This window comes from Anser brachyrhynchus, assembly GCF_964034855.1.
Source record: "Anser brachyrhynchus genome assembly, chromosome: 10".
In the NCBI taxonomy this organism is placed as follows: domain Eukaryota; kingdom Metazoa; phylum Chordata; class Aves; order Anseriformes; family Anatidae; genus Anser; species Anser brachyrhynchus.
Window position 1 is genome coordinate 24,219,717 of NC_137705.1, and position 20,687 is coordinate 24,240,403.

Genomic DNA, 20,687 nt, shown 5'->3' on the forward strand with positions numbered 1-20,687 from the left:
CAGAACAGAGGAACATCATGCAGAATGCAATTAATTTCAATTTTCAGTTTTCTTTTTCAGAGCTGGCATTCAGCAGCTATGACAAACTTTATTCCCCAAATTAAAACTCAAGCAATAAATAAATAAATAATTAAGGTAAGGCAGGTTTGCTGATTATATTTCAACACTGAAAACTGGAAAATATTCAGACAGTAAATTCATACAATCAGATTTCCCTAGGGATGGTCCTAGAAGAGGTATGTTTAACAGAACATTTAAATTAATAAAGGTTGCTGAATTTCTACTGTGTTCCAAAGCCTACAGCATAGACTGTAACTATAAAAAATAAAAATAAAAAAATCAATGCTTCTTTTTGACAAATAATAACCAGCTAATTTGAACAAAAAAAGTTGCTTAGAACCAAACAGAGGACACTTTCTAAGGCCTCTGCATATCTATGGTTGATTGTATTTATTTATTTATTTATTAACTACATACAAAATTCTAGACTTACCATAACCTTGGATGAGCTCTATAATCCAAGACAACAGAAATATAAGATGTCTCTAAGTAGAATTTGGGTATTACCTGAATCAACAGCACATCTGGAAAGAATCGTGATAGAAAGATCCTAAGTAGTTACTATGGAAAATTCTCTCTCAAATTGCTATCTGGGTGGCCTTGTGACTCACAGAAATAATACAATCCATTTTAGGATGAACCACCGCTAAAGGAGGAGCAAGGGCCATTGCTATGAGAAGTGAAAAGACAGCTGTTAATTTCAACAACATGCAGAGATTCTGTACAGGTGGTAAGAAATAATAGCATCTTAGCAGCTCAGAGAAGCCAGAACTAACAAATCAAAGTTTAGATGATTATATACAGAAGTAGCTGTAGGATTATTTTTTTCCTGTTGTGCCAAAGAGTACTAGTTAATCAGTATAAATTAACTCTGTAGGCAGCTATGATGTTGAAACCACTGACCAAGACAAAATAAAATGTACAATCTAATGAACAAAAAAGATTTGAAGTATTCCAGGAATTATTTCAAAGCATATAAGAATCCTCATTAGCTGACTAGAACACTATTCCCACAAATAAGAAAATCATGCAAAAACTTGACAAAGTTTGCTGAAAGAATCAGAGAATGCGACATTATCTTTTCTAGAATAGAAGATTAAACACAACCAAAATTTCAGGTCAGTATCAGGTGCTAAAATAGTTTATTCCTGTCTGATTCCATTCTTCCAAAAAGAGAAAGATATATAGGCTATTATTAATTACCAAAAAACTTAATTCAACAATAGTAACCAATGTTTAGGTTTAAAATGAACGGATTTATTTTAAAAAAGTAGAAAACACTATGTAAAAATCTAATAAGTACAACACTGTAAGCATTAAAAACTACATTCAAGTAGTAAAAACCTGGAAAAAACATACTTGTTTTGGCTGGTCTGTTTATGTTTAAAACTGAGTACTGCTCACAATTCCATAGTTAAGGTTGACTTAAGCTTATCCTTAAGGCAGAGATTCATATTATTTAAGTACAAAAGAACAAAGTATATTTCTCCCCAAATTACTTCCATGCTTCTGAACTTTAGTGGAAGTTACTTTGTAATGAACAATTACTAACAGCTACAATTGTTTGGGAGGAACAGAGTGCATATGATGTTTATAAAGGCTGACATATTCAGTTCACATTTACAGGAAGCAGACTAGCTTGAAGCAAGAGAGCTGGGGAACAAGGAATTTAACATATCAGTGCTGACTATGTAAGTGAAAAGTAAAGTGTAGTGTATGGGAACTTAAACTCATATCTTGACAAAATCTCCAAAATAAATAATTTATGTTTTCTAAGTCACTGTCTCAGCCACTTACATTTTAACAGAAAAATCATGTGTTCTACCCTGCAATTAATACAGTGTATAAGACTCATGTACTTCCTAATAAAAGGAGGAACTGCTAATTGATATATACTATTTTTTTCAACAGGTAGAATAACTATTATTGGTTATAATTACATCCTGTGCTGTTAGCCTGTGATTTTTTGTTAGACCTGGAATACTAAATGAACAGTAATGTTTGAAGCCTTTCCATCCTATCATCTGCAGCACTAGTTATCAACCTTTCTGCAGCTAAAAATCTCTTAAGAAGTAATGCCTCACTGAGCGATCCACATCGACATTTCTCCCATTCACAACCCTGGGCTGTTGCTGCCTGTCTTTCTTAGTGACTAGTGCTGCCACTTCCATGTAACCCCAGCACCAACAGCTCTTCAGCATCCTGTAGTTGTGCCAGCATTGCCACTAAGCCAGGTAGCTGGCTAGCCTGGATATCTCTGGCCCATGCTCTCCAGCATCTCCTGTTCCAAACAGCTGATGCACAGATGGACAGACTGGACAAACGTAAAACCTACCTGGCAGAGTGTATCTGTGCAGTTTACTCTGTGTAATGCCTTGTCACTAAGTGTATGTCACTATCTGGTAACTAAACATCAGGTAGTCAAAGTACAATCAACTGAATAAATCAAAGCACCACCAGTATCAGCTGAGAACAGTTCCCAGAGTCCCATACTGTACCTAGAAGTGCACAATTCTCTGAGCTGAGATGGACAAAGCCCCAACTGTGCCCCAGCCTCCTTTCAGGAAACAGCTTAAATTCCTCACAGAACCAAGGCATATGCTTGTATTCATTATTGCGCTTATGTTGGGAGAGGCCTTAGTTTTTCAAGTGACAGAACAGAGTCTCAGCAATTATGCCTTTTTCCAATTCAGCAAAGAAAGGTTTACTAAAAAGGACTGCTGCACTGTACTGGTGGTATGTTAAAGGTGTTGATAACATCTTCTGTTTAAAAAGCCATGGCCTTCATTTTCTATAGATGGATCTAACAGTAATCATCTTAAAATAATTTATTCCAGCAGTGAAACCTCAGCTGCTACAGGATGGAAAGAAGCAAATGTATGTCAGCTACCTAAAGAACAAATAGTATTAACCAACATTTACCACCTCATAGATCAATTTTTAGTGATCTTGATGGTGAACTACTCAAACTGTTATTAAACACAGAAATACAAAAACACAAAATTACAAATTATTTCATAATGTCCATGTGGTAATATGAGCCTACGTGTTCTGAGAAGAGCTGTAACTTCTTTAACCTATTGAATAAAGAGAAATGAAGTCATCAAAAAACTTCCAAAATACCCCACAGTTCCCTTTGCACAGAAACTAAAATGGTGAGAGTTCTACAAAGGGCTGTGGAACTCTTTGACCCAGTAAATACTGCTTATTCCAGTCAGCTAAGACCACTTTTAGGAAACCTTAATAACAAAAATATTTTAAGTAATTCTCATCAGTCATAGATTGTGCCATAATTCAACACAAGGTCACAACTTCCAGGTATTGCGTAACTGTATGATGATGAAGATAAACATAATTGTAGCTCTCAGAAGTCAGACAAAGTCAACATCCTCTAATCAACGAGAATGCCCATAATAATGCACAAAATAAAAGAGCTTTCTGGCAGGATTTAGGGATACGAGCTAAAGCTCATGCATGAAAAATGGAAGTCCCTTGCTTGGTATACCACTGACCCATGGACCTGAGATAGCATTCTTCTGCATCTTCTCTAGACCTAACCATAGTAATAATGAGCTAAATCTAGTACACCAGAGTTTGAGGTAAGGATTAAGTTTCATACTGCTCTTGCCAGGAATCACAGAAAAATTAACAGAATGTGTCTTTGGAGTATAATAAAAGAGAGATACTGAGAATTCCAGGCCTGATCTTTTCCTATTCAATACAGACAGGCAACGGTATAGCTAACCAAACCACAGCAACCCTCTAGTGTAAACAAAATCCAGCTGCTAGATACGGTCCAGGTCTAATTCTGAAAAGGGACCCCAAGGAGTCCTCGTAAGGTCACCATGTGGTATTAATTGGACTAATGTGCCTCTCCAAACGCCTTTTTTTGTCAAAGACTCTTGGTTCCCTGTGCTGCAACTAGACTACACAGCTGGTGCACGTTATTCTTCAACTCATCCAGATTGGAGGCCTGGTTTATACTAGGTCATAGGATCAGAGGGCACAGCAGCTCTCTTCTATCTTATATTCTAGAGTTTTTCTCCTATGAAAGTTAAGTTTAAAGGCAAGTTGATGGGATTACACACAAATCTCATCCTGCTGGAGTTATGAGCTATTCCTGGTTCTCACACCTTCAGAAATGTTCATTGACAAGAGTCTCCCTTTGAGAAGTTCTCTGAAGAAATGAAATGTTTTGAGATGCCAAAGGGAAAGACTTTATGTGTTCAGTTCATCCTGGTTCTGGCTTTGTCCATTCCTTACAGACTTACTATAGAAAGTATACCTCATATGAAACAGGACAGGCTGTGTCCCCAAAAACACTCGTCTACAAAGAAGGCCTCACTCTGGACAAGGTCATTTCAAGTGAAAAATTTATAGTGCCTATTCTAACAAAGGCATCTGACTGCATAAAATTAAGGGATTTTGGAGATTTTGGAAATGGAATGGGATGGATATCAGGGTTGGAGCTTAGGTATGAATCAGTGAAGTCCTAAGAAAGTCAAGGAGCTGTTTCACATTAGCATCATTAAGCGCATCTTCTTCTAGAGCCTCTCACAACCATTTTCTTAAGCATAGTTGGATGATATAGGACTAATTACATACCGGTATAACTAGAATTTCTGTATTACATTCATCAGGAAAAAATGAGCTCCATCGTTAAAGGAAGAAATCACCATTACAGCTAATAAATACATCTGTTTATGCAATAATTTTATTACATATATAACAAATTGACATTTTTCAGCCCAACTCACAGTACTTTTACCTTGCAAATATTAATATTCCCATTTTACTTTCACTAGCAAATGTTTAGACACTGTATCTCAATCGATTAAAAAAAAACAACATGTTAAGAGATTACAAAGAATCAAACGGGTTCCTTTCTCTCACAGAGTAGATTTGGCCAAATTTGTTTGGTGTTATTCAGTTTTATTAAATCTTACATCTTAAAATATTTAAAATCTTTGAAAAATAAAGTCAAAACATTTATTGGCATTTATTGATAAAAATTATACTTAAAATATGAATTACTTCCCAAACCAAGGACTCACATAAGCTCCAAATTTGCACTTCTCCACTAACTAGAAATGATGAGACTCACAACTGCAGTAGTGAAAATATTATTGCTTCCGTAAACTCTAAGCTCAAGTATAAAGTAGATACGTAATCTTCAACTCCCAAAACACTCCAATTTGGCCACTAAAGATGCTGTTTTACATTTCCAAACATTTTCCCCTGTCACTACTTTTTATACTTCAGTTCTCAGGTTGTAAGTATTTGTTACTTGCAAAGCAACTCCTTTTGAACACAGAATCATGGGAGGCATTTGTTACTAACTGCTAATGCAGCCTGCCAAACAAAAACTCCCTGCTGGTGACATGACCACCTAGTGACCTCTAAAAATGTTTTAACAATGTGAAAAATATCTCCCTCTTGTAGGAAACAGCAATTTTTTAAATTAAATGTACATTGAATGTTCGCTTACATACAGATAAATGGTATTCAGAGTCACCTTCTCTGTTTCCAATTTCAATCTCTTGAAACCCAGCCCAAACCTAAATAAATAAACGTTGATACTAAGAGGAAACTAAGAGCTCAAGAGCCTTGTGATTTCACAAACAGCTTTTTTCCATTTTCGAAAATCTAAACTTCGAGCCAGACATAGAACAGGTAATGAAAAGAAACAAGTTTGGCAGCCCCTATGTGGGTCTAAGCTGAAAATATGTCAGGCAAAAATAAGTGGCTATAATTTGGCAGATTTAAAGTCTTTAAAAGTTTGCAGCTTGCTAGACTGATTTTTTTAGCATGTAAAATCTGTAATTGAAACACTATAACTGTGTTGAAAAGTGACTGTTACGTAATGCCACCATCATCAAACTTTTAAACATCATTTTACCATTATCTATCCCTTATGTGTAATAGTATCACGAAGAGAAAAATAAATTAGAATATATAATGAATATCTTATGCTTAAATATGCCATATTACTTTAATAGGGTTTGAGAAATGTTTTTTTCAAGTTACTAGGACATTGACAGCTTTCAAGTAAATAGTTTTTAAATCATTATAAATCATCTGTTTACTTTTACTTATTTGAAAGACAGTGGATTCAGAAAGAATACTACTCAACTTTTTAATAAAATAGAACAGCTTCTGGAATATTTCAAGTGAATTTGTAATTGCTTCAGATCATTCATAAAGAACAAGTTTGGCAATCTTGCTCCATCAACTTTTCCTATTTTTAGTAAGAGTAATAAAGTAGTTAGGGTAACAAGTCTCGAATAAAATAGTTAAGGTAAAAACATCCTACCCAGAAATATTTGGTCTTCTGCTACAGTCCTAAAGCAGGTTAAAATAGGCTTAGCAGGCTAGCGCTACAAGACTGACAGAAGTCATAGGTCCTTCCATGTCATCTACATGACTGAACATAACTTGAAGAATGCCATATAAATTAAAGGACTTCAGTTCTATTAAAAGAAAACATTATGTTCTTTTCCTATATTTAGGCATTGAATGAAAAGTCACAAGAGCTGAGAGTTTAGAGGTGAACAGTTGAAAAAACTGACACTGCATGAAATCCAAAGGAACTGCCTAGGGGTTCTGAATATACTGAGTAAACTCCACGTTACATCAACATGATACATTAATGCACAATATCATGTATTTTGTTAAAGCATGGCTTTCAAAAACATTCTACTGTGCTATCTAGAAGTCCCCTTCACCCTAAAGCAGGGATAATTCTATTTCTGTAGTCAAGAGAAGACTCTTCCAAGTACTACAATGGGCACAGAACTTTTTATCCAGATAATATTCTATTTCAGCACATAGCAATCAGCAATGTATGCAGATTTTATACATGTGTAGTGTGTGTAGCTACAAAAAAGTAAACATTGATATCTTTTAGGTGAAGAACCCCTACAAAGAGTTCCAGAAACTTAATTCTTCTAAACATTATTCATAGTCTGCAGTGTGTATCTGCTTGACTCTTCCTCTGTTCCAAAGCAAGAAGTGTTGTTTACACCCACCTTCCTCCAAAAAGGAAAAGCACATAATTAAAGTTCCAACTAACAGAACAAAATACTCTTCAAAAAAATAAGACCCACAGCACTGAATTATTTCTCATCTTTCACCGTGATCAAATATTACTTTTATCTGGGTAGACTTGCACTGGATCTCAGATCTGTCTAGAAGCAACATGGAGAAAGGTGTTCTCCATTCAGAGGCACTCTTTCAAACAATATACAATATAGACATCTGATATAGACGGTAAGATAAATATACCTCATCTCCTTTACATCTGATGCAAGGCAGACTTGTAAAAATACAATCACATTAACTGATTAAAAAAAAATAGAAATCTCTGTACTGCAATACTTTTATCCCAAAGTAGAACCTACTGACTTATGTGAAGCAATACCCTGGTATGAGAACATATTCTCAGAGCCAGTTTTTCACCTGTAATTTAAGAGTGCTTTCATATGTGAGGTACCAAGGTTTACATAAGGTTCCTTAAATGAGATCTCCAGCTGGTACACATTTTGTACAATTCCACTAAAATCAGAGGGACTGTCCTAGTTCAAACTTAATGGTCTGCTACATAAACCTTACACTGAGCCAAACTACCTTACATTAAAAGTTGTTATTATGATCGTTGTGCTTGTACTTACTGATGCAAAACAAAGTTTAAAATGAAGTAGCAAGCTTTAATGTTTTTGTATACTTAATATGTTTTATCACATTTTTTTCTCTACACAGTTTCGTTGTAGTTTTGGTAACAAACTGGGGCAAGTCATCTCTGAAACTCCATCTCCGATTAATGGTATTTCTGACTCTGTCTAATACATTATTAGGTTTTATTCATCCTGCCACAGCTACTGCACAGGAAGAACTACTCACAGTTTTCTTTCTTCTTCTTTCCTCACAACAGTGGGAGACATGCCAGCTGGGACATTTTAAGTCTCTTTCATTAAAAAAAGGTTAAGGTCAAAATACGAATGATAAACATGGTAGTTCATCTTCTCAAAACTCAAGATGAAAGACTAAACAGAAAAGAATATTTTAACCTCACTAACTGTAAAATCTTTTTTTTTTTTCTTATAGCATAATTAGAAGCAAAAATGACTTGGGAAAACATATTTTTGCTATAAATTCTTTTGTCTTTAAATGCATTCAGTAGTTAATTTAACAACTATGTAAGTCTATAGTTTATTATATGTTTTCAATTATCTAAATGACTGACACTTTCAAGTTTTATGGAGGATTATGAAGAGTAACACACTCAGAGAAAAGAAATATATTTTCCTATTGTAAGAGAAAAAAAAAGTTAAAAAAAGAACTCACAATGTGTTTTGGTTAAATGAGTTGTCCTTTGTCTAAAAATTTCTAAGAGCTATGTCTCAGTTTCTTGCCTGTAGAAATACATTAAAATACAGTAAATCCCTACACTTTGGTTTCTGATACTAAAATACTTTGCTACAAGAACATACATTGAAATATGTTTCACTCACGTTCTTAAAGAAAAAAAAAAAAATAGAAAACTGCCCAAAGGTTATCAGACAAATGGGGACAATGGATTAACTTCCAAAGAACTACATTCTGTTTCTTGTAAAAGAAAAGTAAATTTATAGCACATCAAGCTTTTATTCCCAAGTGAATATTATAACTGGAATGCAAAAGTCTAAAAGTAGTAACAAGTAGAGCTGGTCAAAGCATTTGTAATGAAACTTGAAGCTAGGCAAAGAGATTTGAGAGGTTAAAGGGAGATAGGGTGGGAAGATAGCAAAGCAGACCTGTTCTCCATCAAAACCATAAGAAAAATCTTCAGTACAGTGAAAGCGGTATAGGTTGCATAAATCTGAAGTGACAGAGCCTTTTGGACTATGGCGCTATTTAAAGTGGGAGGATAGACTGGGGTTTGGTGGGGACCTGTGGAGCACTACATGGGAGCTGCTTTCTACCCAGTTTTATGGACTAAAGTGAGAGGTGAAATATTAAATGGACCATATTAAATTAAATTTACCTCAAGGGCTGTGAATTACCCATGCAGAGATAATAAGAACAAAAGGCTCAGCTAGCTATTTCCCAAAAATATGCTACAACAAATTCCCTCCTGTTAAGCCAAGAAAATACGTTGTTATTTTTTAGTATTCCTTTAAGTCATTAAAAAAAATAATGAAATCTTGTAAGTTTTACTACATCTAGTAATTATTCTTAATGGATAACATACGTCACATAGCATCACAGAGTAAAATGGCCACAAACAGCTGAGATACAATTTATTAAAGGATGAGGGGAAGGTTTCTAGTTAGTACAGTTATAAAGAAAAGGCATCTCAAAATGAAGCCATGTGTGAACAACCAATAGCATAACTCCATTCTGATTTGCATACCATATACACTAGGATGATTGGCATTGTAGAGGGTGTAAACTTAGGTAAGAGTTTAGTCTAAAGCATCCTTTTGGGTTAATTACTGCAATGTGCTCAACACAAAGCAACTCTAGGGCTGATTCAAGGGGAAATGTGAGCTAATGCAAAGGGCAGCAATCCATTTAGTAAGTCATATATTTTAGACAGAGAACTTAACACCAATACTCCATGACCTGCACTGGCTGCCTGCCAACTACAGGGTGAAACTGAAAGTGTTACTTTTGATCTACAGTCTTAAATGGCTTGGCACCTGCCTACTTGAAAGATTCCCTCTTATCCTTTCTTTGTGCTGGGCAGCATAGACACACAGCACAAGTGTCTTCCCTATGGAAGTGTGAGTGTGTGGAGGAGGGAGGGAGGAAAGAGGAACATGGGTAAGGGAAAGAGAAAAAGCTCTAACTGTTCTCTTATTTGCGGGGGAAAAAAAAGAAAAAGAAAAAAAAAGTCCTTCTTGATGTGAAACAGTCCATGAGGTTATGCTATAAGAACTGTCTTTTTACTTGAGTGCCTGAAAAGGGTATGATTTCCTATTCGTGACTGTTTGATGAACACACTAACTGTACTGGCAAAATTTCAGTCTTTGACTTCATGAATGGTGAAGTGATTCTGAGGTTTTCTCTACCCCCTGGCTTCACTTACGGAGTTTCCTTAAAGAATGGTTAAAAAAAAAAAAAAAAAAAGTAGTTGGAGTGGTACATGATTCTTTTTTAAGGCATCACTACACAGCTAAGTAATGAAAATAAAATACTAACATGGCTTTATGTTTTCACATGATATCCTAAATCTATAGGGAAAGGCAAATGGATGTTATTAAAACTCCATATTTTTATCAGTGCTTCTAAGAGACTAAAGTATCACAGTACACCTTATTCTCAGTTGATTAAAGTCTCTGCTTTCTATGAATTTACCGCTAACTCTGAATTTACCGCTGTTTTAAGGTTGAAGCATTGCACTTAATGTAAAGACAGACATTAATATATAAAATAAATTATATAGCAACAATTTCCAGAGAAATACCTTCTCCACAACAGCAATAAAAAGGATTTAAAGATTTTGTAACTGAATGTTTGGAATGGCCAATGAATAGAACATTGATTTTATGACTTTTTAAAAGACACTTTCACCACATATCACATAATGCTTTTGTACACTTGGCAACCAGCTCTTACTTTAGCATATAAGTAGTTAAAAGGTATTGAATGAGGATAAGGAAAAGTAGCCATAAAACTGAGTTGTTATTCAATATATTATTACATTATTTTTACATATACCCTGAAGGAAATGAGAGCAGAAACATGCGATACAGTTAATATATGGTTCAGCTATGAGACTACTGTATTCAAACAATAGATAGTCTGGGAGATATCCTATCAGATATCCATATTAAATACTCATCTGTGATTTAATCTAGTCTGCCACAGGGTGTCAACCCTGGTCCACACAGAGATAGGCTCATTGAATTTGTATTTGCAAGTTTAAAAAATAAATCTTCAATAAAACACTCTAGAAATAACAGTTTGAATAATTTGGCAAGTACAATAAACATATAGAATGACTTATAATGGCAGGAGACTGAAGCACAGAGTAGAAGTAAGTTGTGGAGATACCTAGTCTTGTTACTTAAGGGAGTAGTAAAATTGAATTCAATTCTTTTGCTTACAGCCAATGGTACTGGGTGCATGACTCAGACAAAGAGTGTATAGAAAACATTGAGAAAGTGAGACTATGATAAATGAAAAAAAAATAAAAATCAGGCATTTTATTCATCTAGATATACTGCTGTTCTTCAAATTCTTTCCATAAAGACAACATGAATCCAACTTAATTTTTCAAAGCACATATTACTGTATAGTACAATTGTTGCATAGCATGTGTTCAGCTGATTAATCAGTAATGAAAAATCATCCAAAATAAAAGTTCCATCTTACTGATCTCATCCACATAAAATGGCAGTGCTGGGTTTACCTAGCAAAATAGCTACATTTAGTTGAATGAGCTAAACATAGCTGTTGGGCTCCAAAGTCGCTAAATCTTCAGGTTTACTTTATACACCCAACCTTCTTCCAAATCTATGGAATCTGTGATACACGTTAAGCATGTGTAATGTGGTAATAAAGTACATATTGCAAAACTTATTTTAATAATAGAAAACAGGCTGTAATAAAGAAAAACAACAAAAGACATCACGATTACAAAAGCTAGATCAATGTCAGTTCCACTTCAAATGAATATTGTAAAATGGGTAATTCCAGTAGAAATTAGGCATCACAGAACTGCTGTTATTTCTTCAGTTATTTTGTGACCTTATTGATTCAGAAACTGTTTGGTATCAGACAAGTGTACTACTGCATTTATGGTAGTAATGGACTTTTTTTTTTTAAATAAGTGGGAAATTCAGAACAACAAAAAAAATATTTTCTTTTATGTACAAGTGATCAGAGAACAAGGAAGCTAAACAGTCCTGAAAATTTTCTCTAAATTATCACCCAGTTCTTCCTCAGCTTCTCTCAAAGTTGTTTTTTGTTTGTTTGTTTTTTACAAAGAAAAGAAAAATTAGAAATTAGAAAGGATGAAACTGAGTTTACTAAAAACTTTTAAATAAAAATGACAAAAATGCAAATCAAGAACAACAACAGCCAACATTTATGTTTCCCAGACTACAGCTTTACTCATTAGCCCCAGTGTCCTAACACCGAATGTAAGAAATTTTGTAATCTACTGCAAGCCATCCAATATGTGCAGATCCTACCAAAATTCACCGTAAAGAATAGATTACTAAAGGGAAGAACTGCTGTTAAAGAGATGGATTCTAGTTCCAAAATCTTGCTTATACAAATAGTTTCATTTTTAGTGCCACCTTCTGAAAGCTCTTACTTTTATTTACTTCTGATGTATTCATTAAAAGCTAGTTTAAAAAAAAAAAAAGTGAATGGTGATAAACAACTACTTCAATATTGGAAGATTAATGTCTAACATCTATACAAAAAGCACGCTGAAGATACCAGATATGAAAAAAAAAGTTTGCACACCATCAAGTATAACTTGCATACTATTTCCCGGAGTCATGGAATATTTGAATGAACATATCCATCTGAAAGCTAAAAATTATAACAATGACTTCATAGTGCTTTATCAGTAAAATAAGAGCACTGTAATAACAGCCATGCTATTCTGTGCACTAATTAAAAATTTTAGGGAAATAGAATATTATTATAGGGAAATAGAATTATAGGGAAATAGAATAGGGAAAATAATTGACATTATTAGGAGGAAATTTGAAGTGTTTCAAAGTTTTAAGTATTTCAAAGCTTTCATCATCTTTAGATGTTGGCAGATCATTGAAAAGGACAGATTTCTGTTGGACTCCACTTGGTGCTGTAAGCAATATTCACACCAGAAAAAAAATAGATAATTAGAAACCTAAAAAAAAATATATATCTAGAAAAAAAAGAAATGACAAAAGAAATGACAGAAAAGAGTGGAAGAACAGTTAGAGCAGCCTTAGCAACACACAGGACATCAGGATAAATAGAATTCAAGAGTAGAATAATACAATAATATCTCTAGGGCATTTTCAAACAGAGTCTTCCTGCATATTGCTTTTACCATGAACACACAGCTCCTATGATAGGGTGTCTTCAACAAATTTACCCAACTGTTAATGAGAACAGACCTGGAAAATGGAGTGATGTAGCATGTTAATTAAAGGATACTTTAGAAAATTAGATCACTTGTAATCCTTAATACTTCCAGTGGCAAATCTCACATCAGCAGGCACACATGGCACTTCTCTCTTTTCCACGTTGGATGTTAATTCAGAATGACATACCCGTGTATCCATCAGAACTGTCTGTCAGTGCTGTCTACAGCAGATAGGCCCGCAATCAGTTTAAGAACTCTGGGGAGACACTAACTGAAGTATTGTTCCAAAATAAAGTCATGGTAATAATGAGGTGGTTTCAAAGAGGTGGCAAAAACACAAATTTGACATTGATGATGCTTGGCTGTGCTCTAAAAACCAATGTACCTAAAGCAAACCAATTTTATATTAAAAATAAATAGTAGCTTTTGATGTTGAGGCCAAAAGTTGAGTTCAGGGAGTCTGGGATTTATTGCTACCTTAGATCAATTATACTGCACTACTTTTCACCTGGATTTCACTTTAAGTCTTTCTTAAAAGCACAACATAAATCTAAAACGCAAGCAAATTTAGAACCTTCTTTACGTTACAGTAATTCATTTCACCTTGATATAGTTTTCGAGTCTAGCAAGCCTTTACACTGACCATTAATTCTGAACTGGAATAACACAGTTGCTTATTTGAAAGTGTCATCTTGCTATTCTCCTCAAGCAACTGTAGTTTATGCAAAACTTTCCAGCGAGAATGATTATCCAGTCTACATGTCAGAGATCATTACTTCTCTGCTAAAAGAATTTATAGAGAAGCAGTGAATCAATTTTAAGATCTTCTGCTAACAGACAGTGCTCTGCTTGACCTTGCTCTTTGCTCTATTATGTTTACATTTTCTACTACAGTATGTCTCTAATCCCCAAAGTGTCCCTAAGGGAACTTTACTGTTTCTTAAGTCATGTTTGACTGCTGAACTTTGCAAAACACAGCCAGAGAATAAGAAATGTATGAGAACTAACCAAAAATTTTCGACCATGATTATCTCCCGACTAATTATTAACTTTTTTTGTTTCTTCAAAAGATTTACAATTATGATATTTGTTCATTTTGTATTCTCCTCTAATGAAAAGCTTAACTTTCCAATAATGTTATCTCATTACTATTTATTTATTAATTATTCACTACTATGTTTACTAGTAGAGAATTATGGTATCAAATTAAGAAATAAATTTAATTTGTAGAAGTAACCTCCAGTGTTCATCGGCAGCTCCCAGCTTTTAGAACACAGTTGTGATTATCTGGCCTGCTAAGTACTAAGAATTCCACTAAACTCCTAAACTAAACGTTATGAGACTGAATACTCGCCATTAATATTTAGCTACCTTGTGTATGTATGTTAAAATGATCCCATGTGAAGGAATGCTTAATGCAGTTTCATTATTAATCTCTTACTGTACTAGAAGAAAATCTTGTATTGATGCCACTGAAGATGAAATATATATGTGTGTGTGCAGTAATCATAAATATACTTCCACAGAGGATGTATCACATCCCTTAACTGTGATATTGTTGCACAAGTTAACACTACTTAGAGAATTTGAAATTGTATAAGTTCTTCTATGTTCTTATATTCTTGCCCACATATGCAAAAGAAATCTAGGGTGTCAGGGAAACAATTATTGTCAACAGGCAATGCATTAAGCACATTTAAAGTTAGATGATGAAAACAGAAAGATAATTCACTACCTCTTACAGTGCAGACATGGAATACTAGAGCTGAGGTAATGAATCTTTGTTAACTGGAAACAGGGCAGGGCTTTCAGAGAAAGCTGAACAAGTAATGTAACATACACAGTGAAAGAGAGCTGGCATGAGTCTGTGGACAAAAGGACTGAAAATTGTCATACATCTTTCATCTCCTTACCTGCTCTCAGCCTTCTTATAACTTTATCCAGTTTTACATTCTCATATCCAGTACTAATGATTCTAGTAGCAACATGTCCAGTATCATCTAGTACAGTCAGAACACCAAGCATAAGACCAATGACCTCTGTCCTAGATGATACAAATGACTTTGGAAAACTTACAGAACAGCATCTCAGCTGTTCATGGACTATAGAAACCAGCATGCTTTCAAAAGCAACCTTGTCTTCAGCTCTACTGCCAAACATTCCCGAGAGTTTGGGTGATGAAGAGACTTCTGCTTCAGAGGAAAGAACAAAAGGTTACCTACGTTCATGTATCTCTTTCGTACCTAGTGATACATCTCACATAGGAACTTGCTCCTGACAGGTGAGGATAAGAATTATGAAAGCTAGTGGTGATAATATTTCTAGATCATCAGATGAAAGTTTCCCATCACCAACCCAGTCATTTTAGAGAATCACACTGAGCTGTTGCCTGATTGTGGAGATATGCACACAGTTATTTAAATCTGGCTCGTCTCTTTCTGTATCACTTCTAATCTAAAAAATGGGAATCACATTAGGTATGTTGCAAGAGTAACTGCATCAATGTTGTCATGATACTTGGATGTAATATCAATTGGGAGATATATGTGCATAAATTAGAGACATTACACAATTTAAAATTTCCTTTTTTTTTTTCTTTTGTCCCCTGAAGAAATACACCTTCATTCCTCCTAAGTCTGAAATATCCTGAGTAAAAATTTCTACAAGTAGACTGAGTAAACTTAAGACTTTGGTCAGCAATTTTTTCATGCTTGTGTGTTGTACTATTATTCCTAGACCTGAAGGTTTTACCTGACAGGCAACATCTTCCCCTTAGAAGTCAGCATTTGCTCCTAATACAATGAGACCAGAAATACTAAATCTTAACACGTTATGCAACTACTGAAAATTAATTTTGCTTAAAGAAGTTAGGAAATATGGCTTTCACAAACTCCTGTGTTGTAGGACTGATTACAATTTAAGGCCTTCCAATTTCAAGGGATGCAAAAACATCCAACTTGAAAGTTCTTCATTGCTTAGAGTTCTAGCTTAACCATTTTATTTTTTATAACATCTGGCATACACAGAATGAGCAATGGTATGTTACAGAAACTTTTGTGAAAAGGCACGTAAAATCAGCATATATATATATGTATATACACAGATAACAGAACATTCAGCTATATTCTGATATGAGAGAAGGTGATGGGTTTGGGGAGGTACAGTTGGAGACTGGATTTTTTTTAAGGGATAAATTAATCCCCAGTGCCATTCTACTGATCTACCAGGAAAAAAAAAAAAAAAAAAGGCAGGGATTAATCCAGCCCAGGACACTAACTGTAATAGTAAAATTATTTTGTAGCTGCTTTTCTATGTGGATTTATTATCCCTTACTGTGCATATCATCAACAAATAATGTCTCTGTTCACCTAGCAAAAGACCTTTCTTCTTAAAAAAAATTTAAAATAAAAATATTTTAAGTCTATACTCTGCACTTTCAACATTTATATCATGTTTGACAGAGAATTCAAAGCTTCCTCTACTAGTATCATGAAATATCACTGAACTTTGGCCTTCTCCTAAGAATCATATTAAGCATCATTTGCTGTATTACACAGGGAAACACATAATTATGTTTACATTTCTCATTTGTGAGCATCCATAAGCTCTGAGTCTGCAAGTGGTTACATACGTACTTGACAAAAGTCAGTGGAAGCATTTGAACTCTAAAAACTAAGCAATCCTTAAACATCAGCAGGAGTGGACCACAGTTTGGTTCCACTGAATATAGAACAAATATTTCTTGAGTGAAGTATAAAATCAAGCCCTAATAAAATTTGCAATAACATAAAAACAAACTCGGGGAAAAAAAAGTTGTTATAACAACAACAAAAACCAGAAACTATAACAACAACAACAAATATAGATAGCATATTTAAATGATAGCATACCTTGCACTTTTGAGCTTCAAAATCTAATGACACCATTATCATGATGACAGAGAAATTCAAAGACCAGCTAAATTAACAAGAATGTTGCCATATTTGTCCAAATAAGTTTATTATATTTAATTTTCCTGGCATGTTTTCTAGTTACACACAGAAAAAAAAAATGAATTTCATCTTTCCTATTCCAATTAAAATAAAGATTTGGGATTCAGGAACCCAGTCATGAAGAACAGTATGTATCTGGAAAATTCCTTCTTAAGGTGTACTGGATTCAATAAACTCAGATAGCTGAACTCCTAGAGATGGTTATGTTTTGAAGCAAGCAAAGCATTGTGTTAATGCATATATGCCAACAGAAAATGAAGAGCCATGGACTTAATCTATTTTTCTGAAGCTATGACAGGGTAATTAATTCATACTACACCACCTATTGACATCTTAAGACTTCATAAATGGCTGCATTATTCTACTGAGAACAAATTTTGCATTAAAGGCAAAATAGAGTATTATGCATATCCAGATGTTTACATGGTTTTTTACATCTTCTTAAGGCAATGGAAGGAACTTACTTTACCTATCTTAGTGCTGTCAATGACCACCCAGTATGAACACTAGATACACAGAAACGTTTCTTCATTCAGTGTTTTCTGTCTTAAAAAATCCTCACTAGTTGCCATCACATATTTCAAGAAAGAAGTTGAGGAAACACAGGTGTGCTAGATCTCTGAAGTGAATTCACCTGGATTTTCTCCTGAAGTATGGACTTCTTAAAATGACCAAAATCATTTTTTTGTTCGATAAAACTAGGTTTTACTAGTTGGTGAAGTTATGCTAATTGATTTTTTAAGGTGAAAAAACGCTCAGTGCAACCAAATACACAGGACAGAAATTGTAAGTTTTTAGACACAAATTCTCCCTTCCCTTCCCATACAGGGAGAGTAGGCACAGAATCCAGCCAGTCCCCCATGCTCCCTTGGAAGGGTCTTTCCTTTCTGCTGAGACCTGCTCCATCCCTGCTCCTTTCAGCAGTCTCTGCTTAAACGGCTAAACTACTGCTTCTTGCTGTGTCTCCTTGGCCTCCCCTGAGATGCTTATCCAAGCTTTTTCCTCCATCCATGCATAGCTGTTTCCAATAGAAAGTGCTACCTCCCGTCATCTAGCAAACAACCCTGACATTCCTTTTGTAGAACAATGCAACGCAAAGGGAGAATTAAACAAATACAAACAAGTATCAGTGCTACACATTTCAGACTAGACAAATCCATTGGATGTTGGCAATAGTCCATTTTGTTGTGCAGTGTTTGACAACTATTTCCTTTGAAAAGCTAACTTACTGTTTATGCATGGGACTGTCTGTCTTCCTCACTAAGGACACTTCCCACATCATATTTTAAATGTCCTTATTTATAGCTATTCAATATATGATCATAACATTTTTGTGTAACAGTATCGGTAAATATATAGAAATTGGGAAAAAATACACTTTTCTTATTTTTAGAAAAGATCATCATGGATGATGATCCTACAAAAATTCACCTGTGAAACTGCAATTCAGAAGTGAAAATATCATGTAGATATGAACTATCAATTAACTGAAATCCCAAGTTCATCAACTTTTTAGTCATTGGTAATAATGCCAATACTTCCTAGGGTTCCAGCTGGAGAACAGATATGAAGATATTCTCAATATTCCCAGACATCATTGTGCAAGCTCTCATACAGTACAGAATACTGGCCTGTGAGAAGCAATGTTGCTTTTGAAGTGATGCATCCATGTTTCTTAAAGGGAAGGGGAAGAAACCCCTTCACACATTACTCAGACCAGTCTGACAAGATTCTAGTTGAATCAAAAATCCAATACATTAACCACATGTTCTCCACAAACTCTAACAATAAAATGAAGACACTTCTGTTTTCCAGAGAGCTGCATAAAAAAGTTGCATTTTCTTTGTTTCTTCTTTCCTGCTCACAAAACACAAAATCTTTTTATTATTATTATTATTATTTATTAATACATTATCATCCCTATATTAGGATTAAAAATATTTAAAAGGGGGATATAGAAACTAACAAGGCTGGAACAGTAATGAAAGCCATTCAAAAGTAAAAGTAGTTTCACATTATTCTTTTTGGTGTACTGGATCCAAAACAGAAGTCACTGCAACCATCCCTTGAGCAAAATCATTGCAGTGAAATGGACAAGATTCCTACTCCAGCTAATGCAGCTAAAAGTAAACTGAAATTTTTGACAAAGTGAGAAATGCAATAAAAGTGATAGACTGAATTAAAATCTACATTCTTCTTTAGCTATTTAGAATGTTATTTAAATACATGCAAGTAATTCTATTTTACTTAAATACAGTTTCATAGAAAAGAAAATGAAGTGCATTCTTGGAAATTCTCATCAGTTTTTATGGTGAAATATTTACTATAATTTTATATTCATCATTGAAGAAACAGGGGATCAAAATTCACTTTGTATATGAAATACAAACTGTGACATGTTATTGGACAAAATCCTGAAATCATAAAAGCCATGGTTCTAATATCAGGGCAGGAATGGTTTCTGTTTCAACAATTCTCATTCATTTTGATCACAGTTTGTTTCCTTCCAGTGAAAAAAAAAAAAAGGTATTTTCAAATTTTTAAACTGCAGTTCTGAATTTGTACTAGGAGGTCATAATTTTGTCGAACAATTTCTCAAGGGGGGTGTTATTTTCACTGTGGTTTGTAAAATTTTCTTTTCAGTCATTAACAATATAATGATTTTAAAAAGGATATATAGCCTAGCTCCTAAGCGAGGAACAATTATATTACATTGCTTGGAACACCACTGCATAGGAAGATAAACAATATTTCCATTGCAGTCTCCGCAAGTAGTGTTTTAACAACTTGTTCTCCAGATATGATTTTTTCTTAGCTTTTCCAAAACTCCAATGTCAGACAATATAGATAAACATACCAATATAAAGGTGAAATTGACTTTGTAAACCAAGACCAATGTGTAACGCAGTTGAAAAATTAGACAAGGGCTACAATGGCAGTGAAGACTATCTTGTTTCACATTATGTCTGCTGGCTCAAAGGGCTTGTATACAGCCATGACCTAACACAAATTAAGTAACTCCAAAGTAGGAGGACTGTGGCCACATCAGCACAACACTGCATCCCAGCTAACAAGACATGACAAGGTTAATTGTTTCAGATAGTGATGTATTGCTGCAGTTGAACTGTTCCTGGAATTCAAAGATGCATTCCCCTACAGGAACAGGAAGATCATCGTCAGTTAATAAGAGTATTCCTGGTTTGGCATATCACAGCATATCATGAATACACACAAAAAACATCACAGTCCTGCTAACCTTTCTAATAATCTTCCATTAAAATCAAGATACCATTTGTAAAAATATCTCATTTCCATCTTCAACGCAGAAAAAATTCTGCACCAGTATCTATACAACGTTTCACAGGAAAAGAGTGGTCTGAAATATTCGTTAGCATACCATCCATCTTAAAAGGAGGAGAAAAATAAAAACAAAACAACAACACAACCCAAACTACAGAGAAAACCATTTAAAACCCCAAAGGAGAATTCTTATTCTGTACAGAATGGAATTTATTCTACAGAATAAAGTATTTTATGATACCCTGTAGCATTCACCTGACTTT

General features: G+C 34.5%; 1 protein-coding gene across 30 annotated transcripts in view; it reads right to left on the bottom strand.

The window, feature by feature from the left end:
- The window catches only part of ERC2 (ELKS/RAB6-interacting/CAST family member 2), a 522,744-nt gene that overhangs the window by 168,519 nt on the left and 333,538 nt on the right, over nucleotides 1-20,687 (bottom strand). The gene's annotated exons all lie outside the window — the stretch shown is intronic.